Here is a 13263-nt window from a genome sequence, read left to right as displayed (position 1 = left end):
AAATGCCTCCCCTCACTCTCAGCCCCACAGCTTTGTAGTACACGGGGACTTGCAGGTGGTACCCTCAAGTTCTAACACACTCTGTTTCTTCCAGTGCTTCTACAAGTGCTATGGTGGGAAGACAGTGTCACTTTGGGGGTCAGTGCTCGGGGCAATGCTGTGCCTGCCTGCAATACTATATTGTGTTGTAATACAATCTTTATGTGTATCTAACCATATTTATTAAAATATAATCATCTATCTGACATCATTGTTTTCTCTCTCAAGGCTCCATTATGCCCCAAACTATTTTTCCCCTTGCTTTTAAACAGTGAGATTTGCAATTTGAATGCCCGACGGCTAAGGCCATGACTGTGGCTCTAGTTTTGAACAAGGAAGTGTGACTTGGAATCAAACATGTTCTGAGGAGCTGGGGAAAAGAACTGGTGGAGACTAGGGTGAGGAGAAGGAATCAGGGCAGTCAGAAATTAGCATGGGACCGGGCGCAGTGGCTCACGCCTGTAACCAGCACTTTGGGAAGCTGAGGCAGGTGGATCACAAGATCAGGAAATCAAGACCATCCTGGTTGACATGGTGAAACCCTCTCTCTACTAAAAATACAAAAACGTGGCCGGGCGTGGTGGCACATGCCTGTGGTCCCAGCTACTCGGGAGACTGAGGCAGGAGAATAGCTTGAACTAAGGAGGCGGAGGTTGCAGTGAACCAAGATCGCGCCACTGCACTCCAGCCTGGGTGACAGAGCGAGACTCCATCTCAAAAAAAAAAAAAAAAAAGTGCATGGAAGAAGAGCGGCAACAAAAAGACAAAAGGACATTCATTTAATTGGATTTACTCGTGTTAAATTTTTTTATTTCCATGTGCCCTTCTGAACCATATTTCCCCTCTGCAGCAAGAACCAAATGTCTCCGACCTCATGTTATTTAATTAATTATGCCACTTCAGTCTTAGCATCACCATTATAGAAAGGCAATCAGGTTAATGCCTAAGTGTGGCATTTTATTTTAAAAGTCAATAAACAATCTAGAAGGCTAAATTTTAGCAATATGAATTCTTAAACAATGTTTGACACTTAAATCCAGAAATTTGATTTTTAAAGGTTTCCCAATTACATCACCAAAATCAGGTTGAATGAAAACACTTTTGTCTAAAATAGTTTTGCAGATGGCGATTGTTAAACCATTGTATTGTTCTACTTTACACCCAACAATTTCACCGAAAGGCAGATAAAAATCAGCCAGGCCGGTTTCTGGACATTACCCTCTCCTCCAGAGGACATGGCCCCAGGGCAATCTGTCCCTTTTGGCCTGCCTTCACAGGGACCCTCCAGTACCTGCCTCTCCCAGAAAGGTTGGCAAATGTTTGTCCTGAACTGACAGATCTAGAAATGAGCAGCCAGGGGTGCAGATGCCGGGCCTTTGCTTTGGAACAAAGGCGACTTCCTGCTTCTGCCAGGAGGAGCCGCACGTCTTCTTGGAGTCACAGGAAGAGGGGACTCTCAACTTTGAGAGTCGTTCTCACTTCCCCTTTCCTCATTCCTTCATATCTAACAGACATTGGTTGCAGGTCTGTGCTCTGCGACACTCTGGGAATAAATAATATCAAGATGAGTTACCTGGGGCCTCCAGGCTCATGAGCTATGGGGCAATCATGCCAGGACACAGTTACAGCCCAGTGTGAAGGTGCTGGACCCTAGAGAAGCCCAGGCTCCACGTGAGCACATCAGAGCAGAGCCTAAACCAAGAAAGGGGTTGAGCAGTCGGAGGCAGGGAAGTGTGCCTGGAGGAGGTGACCGTAACCCTTACATCCATTCAACTGGTATTAATTGAGTGATTATCAAGTGCCTGACACTGCTCTAAGTGCTGAAATACAGCATGGGGAAGAGAGTGCTCCGGAAGCCAGGGAGGTATATAAAATTTTAAAAAATAAAGTATAGAACACATATTTCATTTAAAATATTTTATATATTATAATGATATAAATAGAAAATATAAATTTTATAAAATATATATATTAAAATATATGTGTGTATATATATATATATATATATATATACAAACACACTTTTGTGGGTATAATATATATACACACAAGTGTATGTGTATATATATATGTGTGTGTGTGTATATATATATATATATACTTGTGTGTATATATATGTGCGTGTGTGTGTGTGTATATATATATATATATATATATACAAACATTTTTTTTTTTTTAAAGAGAGAAGCGGTCTTGCTTTGTTCCCCAGGGTGGAGTGCAGTAGTATGATCACAGCTTACTACAGCCTTGAACTCCTGGGCTCAAGCAATCCTGCTGCCTCAGCCTCCTGAGTAGCTGGGACTACAGGTATGTGCCACCACGCCTGGCTAATCGTTTAATTTTTTGTAGAGACGGGGTCTTGCTATGTTGCCTAGGCTGGCCTCGAACTCCAAGGCTCAAGATATCCCCCCAGCCTTGGTCTCCCAAAGTGCTGGGATTACAGGCGTGAGTTGGTGATTTTCACGCTGAGACCCTAATGATAAGATGAAAGGAAATGCTTTTCTCTTCTTTTTTTTTTTGGTTTCTCCTTTTTTGAGATAAAGTCTTGTTCTGTCGCCCAGGCTGGAGTGCAGTGGCACGATCTTGGCTCATTGCAACCTCCACCTCCCGGGTTCAAGTGATTCTCCTGCCTCAGCCTCCTGAGTAGTTGGGATTGCAGGTGTGTGCCACCATATCCAGTTAATTTTTGTATTTTTGGTAGAGACAGGGTTTCACCATGTTGGCCAAGCTGGTCTCAAACGCCTGGTCTTAAGTAATCAGCCTGACTTGGCCTCCCAAAATGCTGGGATTACAGGTGTGAGCCATTGCATCTGGCCAGGAAACACTTTTCAAGCGGAGAAGAAATGGCCGGAGTGAAGGACAAGCTTGCTGTGCTGTTAAAGTAGCAGAAAAAAAGAGCAGTGTGGCCAGAATTTCAGTGGGCCAAGGAAGCATGAAGGGGCTCAGGTCAGCAGTTCAAACAACGGCCAGATCTAGCAAGGCTTACAAATTTGGATGGTTACAAAGTTGGATGATTACAAATTTGGATTTTATTGTGTGCATTGTGGGAAATCATTAAAGGTTTTGAGCCAGAGAGTGACAAGATCAGATCTGTGGTTTTTATTTTATTTTATTTTTTGAGACAGGGTCTTCCTCTGTCACCCAGGCTAGAGTGCAGTAGCATGATCTCAGCTCACTGAAACCTCTGCCTCCTGGGTTCAAGAAATTCTCCTGCCTCAGGCTCCAGAATAGCTGGGATTACAGGCGTTAGCCACCATGCCTGGCTAATTTTTTTTAATTTTAGTAGAGACAGGGTTTCACCATGTTGGCCAGGCTGGTCTCGAACTCCTGACCTCAGGTGATCTGCCTACCTTGGCCTCCCAAAGTGCTGGGATTACAGGCGTGAACCACAGTGCCCAGCCTAGATTTGTGTTTTAAAGTGGTCAGCTAGCTGCATGGTCAGCCCAGGGAGTGGAGAGAAGGAAGAAAGCTTGAAGGAGGCAGCATGTGCACAGGCCCCGTGAGAGGTGGCCCCGGCGACGCAAAGCCATTCTGGGTGGTCGTTCTGGGTGCAGAGCATCAGCTGGAATGGAGAGAGGCAAGCCCAGAGACTCGGGCCAGGGCAAGGCCAACAAGATTCTCCCATGCCACACCAATGTTCTCATGTGCCATGCCTCACATACCATGCCAAGCACAGTGGCATCATCTGGGGGACTCAAAGCAGGACTGACATGATCATCATTTACTAAACTCACTTGACAGTTTTTGTGTGTATGTAGACCCCTCCAATATAGTTCAGGCTGGTCTTAAACTCCTCAGCTCAAGCGATCCTCCCAGCTTGGCCTCCCAAAATGCTGGGATTACAGGCATAAGACACCATGCCCAGCTTGATGGCTTTTCTATTGTGGGTAGTGTTGAGGCAATGAATTCCCCTAATAACAAGGACTAAGTGTGTGGAATAAATTCTCTCTTTAAAGATCCAAATTTTACACTGTTTTTCAGAGTTACTAAAATGTATTAACATTCTTCACATTCTTGCACGTGAAGCAATGGTTTTCTCATTCTCCAAAGCTCAATGGGTAAAGGAGAGAAGCTGACTATTCCAACTTAGGATCTATGGATATAAAATATAGACTTATGTCAGAAATATAGATTTACATCAGAAAAATGCTAGTCCTTTAAAAAAAGATGCAGTATTTCATAAGGATGTAGGTCCTACAGCCAACATGGCAACCAATTCGCCAGCTGTGTGACATGTGGGTCAAGTTGCTTACCTCTCTGGTTTCTGTTTCCCTGTCTGTAAAATGGGAGACAGTACAATACTCACTGTATGGGGTAGTTAAAAGGCTAACATAAATGAATATAAGTAAAGGGCCTAGACCAGAGCCAGGCACAGAGTAAGCAGCCATATGCGATTATTATCTTTATTTATTTCTTTATTTTTGAGACAGGGTCTCGAACTGTTGCCCAGGCTGGAGTGCAGTGGCTCACTGCAACCTCTGCCTCCCGGGTTCAAGCGATTCTCATGCCTCAGCTTACTGAGTAGCTGAGATTACAGGTGTGTACCACTGCATCCAGCTAAGTTTTGTATTTTTAGTAGAGATGGGGGGTTTCACCATGTTGGCCAGGCTAGTCTCAAACTCCTTGCTCTCCCAAAGTACTGGGATTACAGACGTGAGCCACCGCGCCTGGCTACTATCATTATTTTATTGTCGTTGCAATTTAGTTTCTTAGTGCATTTAACACTACTGATCACTCACCTCCTTCTTAAACTTCCTTCCTTTGGCTTCTATGACTCTGGACTGCTCTGGTTTTCCTTCTTTTTTCCTTTCTAGATTGTTTTACTGCTTCCTCTTCATCCCCTCACCCTCTAGGAGTTCCTCAAAGCTCTGGCCTCGATCTCTTTCTCAGCAGTTCCACCCATGTGGGTGCTCCATGCAGATAAATCCCAGGCTATCTCTGAGCTTCTGACCTCCCATCTGAGTGCGGCAGCCACGCTTCCGACCTTGCTGCCCACCCGATGTCACAGGGTCTCTCAGGTTCAGCGGGGCCAAACTGCTCACCATCTTCCCCAAACTGTTTCCTTCTGAAGTTCTCTGTGTGAGTGCAGTCGCCCGTTTATCCAGACTAGAGTCCCCGGTCACTCGCCCTCTTCCTTGCTCTCCACTCCCAACTGAGCAATGAAGTCCAGGCTGTGTCATTTCCTCCACATCTTTAGAATACGTCCCCTCCTTTCCTTTGCCATGGCTACCATCCTACTTACAGCTGTCATTCACCTTAACTGTTGCAACCACCTCAAAATGGTCTCCTCGCCTTTGACATTTATTTATTATCTCAGTTCATCTTAATTCCTAAGCACAGTCTCTACACTGGCTTTGTGCTGCTCACAGTTAAAAGACACCATTAAGGCTTGAATTTTATCAACCCTCCACCTCATTAAGCCTACTCCTACTACAGCCTCTCTACGTCTGCACTTACCCTTGGTTCTCCTCCAGTCCAACCTGATCCCCTCATCTGTACTCCACATTCCAACCCTTTCATCTCTACTCCAGACTCTGTTTATCTCATCTGCCCGTCTCTTCCCCCATACAGCCACCAAGTTCTGATTCCCATGGTCAGTACCCAGGTTCACTGCCAGAAACTAAGTGATTCTCATTAGGGCTGAACAATATGCACCAGCAACCAATAGCCAGCCTGTCTCCAGATCCTCATCTAGCACATAAAATGTAACCAGGGATGGGCGTGGTGGTTCACGCCGGTAATCCCAGCACTTTGGGAGGCCCAGGTGCGTGGATCACATGAGGTCAGGAGTTCGAGACCAGCCTGGCCAGCATGGTGTAACCCGTGTCTCTACTAAAAATACAACAATTAGCCCAGCATGGTGGCACGTGCCTGAAATCCCAGCTACTCGGGAGACTGAGGCAGGAGAATTGCAAGAACCTGGAAGGCAGAGGTTGCAGTAAGTTGAGATCATATCATTGCACTCCAGCCGAGGTGACAAGAGGAAGACTCCATCTCAAAAAGTCAAAAAAAAAAAAAAAAAAAAGATAACCAGGCCGGGCGTGGTGGCTCAAGCCTGTAATCCCAGCACTTTGGGAGGCCAAGGCGGGTGGATCACGAGGTCAAGAGATCGAGACCATCCTGATCAACATGGTGAAACCCCGTCTCTACTAAAAATACAACAAATTAGCTGGGCATGGTGGTGCGTGCCTGTAATCCCAGCTACTCAGGAGGCTGAGGCAGGAGAATTGCCTGAACCAGGGAGGCGGAGGTTGCGGTGAGCCGAGATCGCACCATTGCACTCCAGCCTGGGTAACAAGAGTGAAACTCCGTCTCAAAAAAAGAAAAAAAAAAAAAGATAACCAGCGATGCGCACACATTTGAGAAAAACAATGGATGAATTATAAACACTAAACGATGCGCTGAAGAAATTAGACCTTGGGGAAATAAGTGCCCTAGGAAAAGGATGAGAACCTTTAATTAAGTGTAATTAGTTTCCCAAGACAGATGCACAAGGATGCCAAACCCATGAATGACTGGCTGCTCAGAAAAAGAAGCCATCAGAATCATTGAAAATTGAAGACTTTCAATAATTGCCGAGGGAATATTCAGCTGATGGAATTTTCACCACAGAAGGGTGTCCATGAAGAATGAACTCATTAAATAGGAGATGGGGCTGATTCTCCCAAAATAAAGTTCAAAGAACAAGGAGATTTAAAATGTGAACTAGACATGAAGAAACATGGAGGATCCATGAGTTACAGCAGCTGTCTTACGGGATTCCAGAAGGACAGGACAGCGAGGATTCAGAAGAGAAATAAAGAAATTTCAGAAGGCCAGGCACAATGGCTCACACCTGTAATCCCAGCACTCTGAGAGGCTGACATGGGTTGATCACCTGAGGTCAGTAGTTCAAGGCCAGCCTGGCCAACATGGTGAAACCCTGTCTCTAGCAAAAATACAAAAATCAGCTGGGTATGGTGGTGCGTGCCTGTAATCCTAGCTACTCAGGAGGCTGAGGCAGGAGAATCATTCAAACCCAGGAGGCGGAGATTGCGGTGAGCTCAGATCCTGTCACTGCACTCCAGGCTGGGCAACAGAGCAAAACTTTGTCCCCGGCAAAAAACAAACAAACAAACAAAACAAACAAAAAAAAAAAAAAAACAGAAATTATAGAAGACTATTTCCCAGGGCTAAAAAAAGATTCATGTCTCCATATTAAAAGGGCTCAATAAATAATGTACAAAAATAATGAAAAAGTCACTGTAAATATGTGGTAAGAGTTTAAAACTCCAAAGATAAAGGGCATATTTTTAAACTTCCTGGGAAGAGGGGAGGGGGGAACAGATTGCCTACGAAGGAATGAAAGTTAGATATGCTGCTTTAGATTGTTAGTGAGCCTTTTTAAATAAAAAATAAAATAAAAATCAGATTTGTATTAAAGGTCTTATCAACAATACAAGAAGCTATAAGACAGTGGAGGACTGTCTTACAAATTCTATAGGTTTTTTTGAAATTGGACATTCACACCCAGGCAAATTAGTCTTGAAGCAATGTAGGTAAAATAAACATATTCACACATAGACTTAAAGTTACCCCTTAAAATTATTTTCGGAAAGAGTAATCTTGTAAGCTTAACCAAGTGGTAATTTAAAAATTTTAAAAAGAAAGAATAATCTGATTATACACTTCAGCAAACAAATATGAAGCCAAGAGAGATAAAAACATGTAATTCAGCCGGACATAGTGGCTCACGTCTGTAATCCCAGCACTTTGGGAGGCTGAGGCGGGTGGATCACCTGAGGTCAGGAGTTCGAGACCAGCCTAACCAACATGGTGAAACCCTGTTTCTACTAAAAATACAAAATTACCCAGACGTGGTGGCAAGTGCCTATAATCCCAGCTACTTTGGAGGCTGAGGCAGGAGAATCGCTTGAACCCAGGAGGCGGAGGTTGCGGTGAGCAGAAATGGCACCATTGCACTCCAGCCTGGGACACAGCAAGACTCCATCTCAAAAGAAAACAAAATGTAATTCAAGAAAAGTGGCAAGTAAAACAATAAACTTACGATAAAATCTAAATATGTGCTGCACTTACCCTTGGTTCTCCTCCAGTCCAACCTGATCCCCTCATCTGTACTCTGCATTCCAACCATTGAATGTTTACCATTCAAAATGGTAAACAATAGCCATGTATGGCTACTGAGCACCTGAAATGTAATTAAGTCTGAATTGAGAGGTGCGGAGAGTGTTAAACATACCCTTAAAACATTTTATGCAAGAAAAAACAATGTAAATAATTTTTATTTTATTTATTTATTTATTTTGAGACGGAGTCTCGCTCTGTCGCCCTGACTAGAGTGCAATGGCACGATCTCAGCTCACTGCAACCTCCGCCTCCGAAGTAGCTGGGATTACTGGCGCCCGCTACCACACCTGACTAATTTTTGTATTTTTAGTAGGGACGGGATTTCACCATGTTGCCCAGGCTGGTCTTGAACTCCTGATCTCAGGTGATCCTCCTACCTCAGCCTCCCAAAGTGCTGGGATTACAGGCATGAGCCACTATGCCCAGCCTGTAAATAATTTTTTTATATAGAGTCTGAGTTAAAATGATACTAATCTGAATATTATGGGTTAAATAAAAATATACATATATTTGGTTTTTTCTTTCTTTCTTTCTTTCTTTTTTGAAATGAAGTTTCATTCTTATTGCCCAGGCTGGAGTGCAATGGCACAATCTCAGCTCACTGCAATCTTCGCCTCCTGGGTTCAAGTGATTCTCCTGCCTCAGTCTCCTGAGTAGCTGGGATTACAGGCATGCACCACCATGCCCAGCTAATTTTGTATTTTTAGTAGAGATGGGGTTTCAGCATGTTGGTAAGGCTGATCTCGAACTCCTGAGCTCAAGTCATTTACCCACCTCAGCCTCCCAGAGTGCTGGGATTACAGATGTGAGCCACCATGTCCAGCCATAAATTATATTGTTAAAGAAAATTATTATTAAAATTAATTTCATTTGTTCTTCTTCCCTTTATAATGTGGCTATTAGAAAATTTAAAATTACCTATGCAGGTTGCATTTGTGGCTAGCAATGTATTTCAATCGGATGGTGCTGGTCTAATTAATTGTGAATAATATAGCTGTGAAAATTAATGCATTTTTTAAGAAATTATTCCCAAGAATACAATGAAATGCCACAATAAAAAGGCAAATAGCTCAATTGAAAAATGAACTAAGGATCTGAACATACATTTCTCCAAAGAAGATATACAAATAGCCAATAAGTACATGAAAAGATGCTCACCATGATTAACAAACAGGGAAATGCAAATCAAAACCACAGTGAGATTCACTTCACACAGGTAGGATGGTTGTAGTAAAAAAAAAAAAAAAAAAAAAGAAAGAAAGAAAAGAAAGAAAATAAGTGCTGGAGAGAATGTGGAGAACTTGGAACTCTACTACATTGATGGTAGGAATTTGAAACAGTGCAGCTGCTTTGAACAGGAGCTTAGTAGTTCCTCAAAATGTGAAATATGGAGTTAACACCTGGCCCATCAATTCAAGTCTTAGGAAAATAAAAACATGTATTTATACAAAAAGTTGTGCAAGAATGTTCACAGCAGCATTCTTCATAATAGCCAGAAAGTGAAAGCAACCCAAATACCCACCAATTGATGAAGGCATAAACAAAATATGGGTCTATCCATACAACAGAATATTATTATTATTATTTTTTATTTTTATTTTTATTTTTATTTTGAGACGGAGTTTCACTCTTGTTACCCAGGCTGGAGTGCAATGGCGCGATCACCGCAACCTCCGCCTCCCGGGTTCAGGCAATTCTCCTGCCCCAGCCTCCTGAGTCGCTGGGATTACAGGCACACGCCACCATGCCCAGCTAATTTTTTGTATTTTTAGTAGAGACGGGGTTTCACCATGTTGACCAGGATGGTCTCGATCTCTTGACCTCGTGATCCACCCGCCTCGGCCTCCCACAATGCTGGGATTACAGGCTTGAGCCACCGCGCCCGGCCACAACAGAATATTATTTAGCAATAGAAAATAAAGTGCTGGGCTGGGCGCGGTGGCTCACACCTGTAATCCCAGCACTTTGGGAGGCTGAGGCGGGCGGATCACTTGAGATCAGGAGTTCAAGATCGGCCTGGCCAACATGGCAAAATGCGGGAGGTGGAGGTTGCAATGAGCTGAGATCGTGCCACTGCACTCCAGTCTGGTGACAGAGTGAGACTCTGTCTCAAAAAAAAGAAAAAGAAACTCACATTCAATAATATTGAAGGAAGCAAAAATTTAAACAAAAATGAGAAATCATTTTACCCATCAGATTTTAAAAACTTTTAAAAATCTTAATAATCAGTCAGTGAGAGTTTGGGAAAATAGATACTTATATTTTGTCCTCATGGCATTTAAATCGATACAACCTTTTATGGAACAACTTGAAAATAGTTATTAAAAATTTTAAAGGGCATATCTTTGAACTCCAGCAAATCCACTTCTCTATTCTATCCAGGAGAAACACTGGGAAATGTATGCAGATGACCATGGTGTTTTCTATTGCTACATAACAAATTACTGCAAAATAGCTTCAAGCAACACAAAATCACTGTCTCACAGCTTCTGAGGGTTAAGAGTCAGGCGCAGCTTAGTTGAGTCTTCCAGTCAGGATCTCACCAGATTTAAGTCAAGGTGTTTCAAGGTGTCAGCCCAGTGCATTTTCTTTTCTTAATATTTTTACTTTATTTTTTTCTTTTTAGAGATGAGTCTTTCTTTGTTGCCCAGGCTGGTCTCAAACCCCTGGGCCCAAGCAATCTTCCTGACTCGGCCTCCCAAAGTGCTGGGATTATAGACATGCACCACTGTGCCCCACTAGCCCAGAGCATTTTTTCTTTCCTTCCTTCCTTTCTTCCTTTCCTTCCTTCCTTCCTTGCTTTCTTTCTTTCTCCTTCCTTCCTTCCTGCCTGCCTTCCTTTCTTTCTCCCTCTGTTGCCCAGGCTGGAGTGCAGCGGCACAATCACATCTCACTGCAGCCTCAACTTCCTGGGCTCAAGCAATCCTCCCACATCAGCCTTCTAAGTAGCTGCGAGCATGGGCGTGCACCACCATCCTCAGCTAACTTTTTAATTTTTGTCGAGATGAGGTGTCACTATGTTGGCCAGGCTGGACCTCTAGTTGCTGAGAGTGGGCCCTCTCTGACATCTAGCAGGAAAATGGGCACCCCACAGAACCATGAAGAAATGAATTCTGCCAACAACCTAAGGGATCTCTGAAGCAATCTTTCCCTTGCTGAGCCTTCAGAGGAAAATGCACTGGGCTGGCTGGTACAGTGGCTCACTCCTATAACCCCAGCACTTTGGGAAGCTGAGGTGGGAGGATCACTTGAGCCCAGGAGCTTGAGACAAGGCTGAGCAACATAGCAAAACCCTGTCTCTACAAAAAATACAAAAATTAGCCAAGCATGGTGGTGTGTGCCTATAATCCCAGCTACTCAGGAGGCTGAGGTGGGAGGACCGCCTGAGCCCAGGAGGTTGAAGCTGTAGTGAGCCAAGATTGTGCCACTGCACTCCAGCCTGGACAACAGAGTGAGACCCTTTTTTTTTTTTTTTTTTTTTGAGATGGAGTATTACTCTGTCTCCAAGGCTATAGTGCAGTGACATGATCTCGGCTCACTGCAACCTCTGTCTCCCAGTTCAAGCAATTCTCCTGCCTCAGACTCCCAAGTAGCTGGGATTATAGGCATGTGTCACCAAGACTGGCTAATTGTATTTTTAGTAGAGACGGGGTTTTACATGTTGACCAGACTGGTCTTGAACTCCTGACCTCAGGTGATACACCCACTTTGGCATACTAAAGTGCTGGGATTACAGGCATGAGCCACCTTGCCCAGCCACCACCCTTTTTTTAAACCTCAGAATTCTGCCTGCCACCCCATGTTCGAGGATGCTCCTGCCAATAGAGAATTGGTAAGGATGAAAAAGTGGAAGCAATGTAGAAATGGTTAAATACGTTGTGAATGCTTATATAGACTATGTACATCTATACTATGGAATATTGGACTGAGTTGTAAAATAGAATGAAATAGACCAAGGTGACATAATAACTAATACAAAAAAGGCAAGCTTCAGAATAGTACATACGAGCCCATGTATGTATTAACAAATAAATGCTAGCTTCCTGCCTCTACCTGTGTCCTCTGAAATCCTCTATTCTGCTGCCAGAGAGGCCTTTTTAAAATTCAGATCTGATCAGGCCACCAGCCCCCGCGTCCACCCTGCCTCCAGGCTTAAAATCTGACCTTGGATTCCCTTCATTCTTAGGATAAAGCCTAAACAGATCTTTATCATAGCCTGGGATGTGGCCCTGGCCAGTCCCTGCCACCCCATGCTCCAGCCACAGCAACCTGGGTGCACAGTTCTCCCTCTACCATTGAGTCTCACCAGTGACTTCTCTGCTGAAATGCTCCCTAGCCATCCCCTTCACCTGGTCAATTTGATTCATGCTTCCAATCTCGATTCTAGCTGGGCCCAGCGGCTCACGCCTATAGTCCCCAGCCCTTTGGGAGGCTGAGGCTGGAGGATCACTTAAGTCCTGGAGTTCATGAACAGCTTGGGCAACATAGTGGGACGCTGTCTTGAAAGAAGAAAAAGGGAAGGAAGGAAGGGAGGGGGGGAGGGAAAGAAGGAAAGAAAGGGAAGGAAGGAAAGAAGGAAGGAAGAAGGAAGGAAGGAAGAAGGAAGGAAGGAAGGAAGGAAGGAAGAAGGAAGGAAGGAAGGAAGGAAGGAAGGAAGGAAGGAAAGAAGGCAGGCAGGCAGGCCAGGCCAGGTGGCTCACGCCTGTAATCCCAGGCCCAGCACTTTGGGAGGCTGAGGCGGGTGGATCACGGGTTCAGGAGATCGAGACCAGCCTGGCCAACATGGTGAAACCCGTCTCTACTAAAAATACAAAAATTAGCTGGGCGTGATGGTGCGTGCCTGTAATCCCAGCTACTCAGGAGGCTGAGGCAGGAGGATAGCTTGAACCTGGGAGGCCAAGGTTGCAGTGAGCTGAAATCATGCCACTGCACTCTAGCCTGGCCCACAGAGTGAGATTCCATCTCAAAAAAAAAGAAAAAAAGAAAGAAAGAGACAGAGAGAGAGAGAGAGAGAGAGAGAGAGAGAGAGAGAGAGAGAGAAAGAAAGAAGGAAAGAAAGAAAGAAAGAAAGAAAGAAAGAAAGAAAGAAAGAAAGAA

The sequence above is a fragment of the Sapajus apella genome, unplaced genomic scaffold (assembly GCF_009761245.1).
Source record: "Sapajus apella isolate SASKATOON/1434 unplaced genomic scaffold, GSC_monkey_1.0 scaffold70, whole genome shotgun sequence".
Lineage (NCBI taxonomy): Eukaryota > Metazoa > Chordata > Mammalia > Primates > Cebidae > Sapajus > Sapajus apella.
This window is presented reverse-complemented; position numbering follows the sequence as displayed.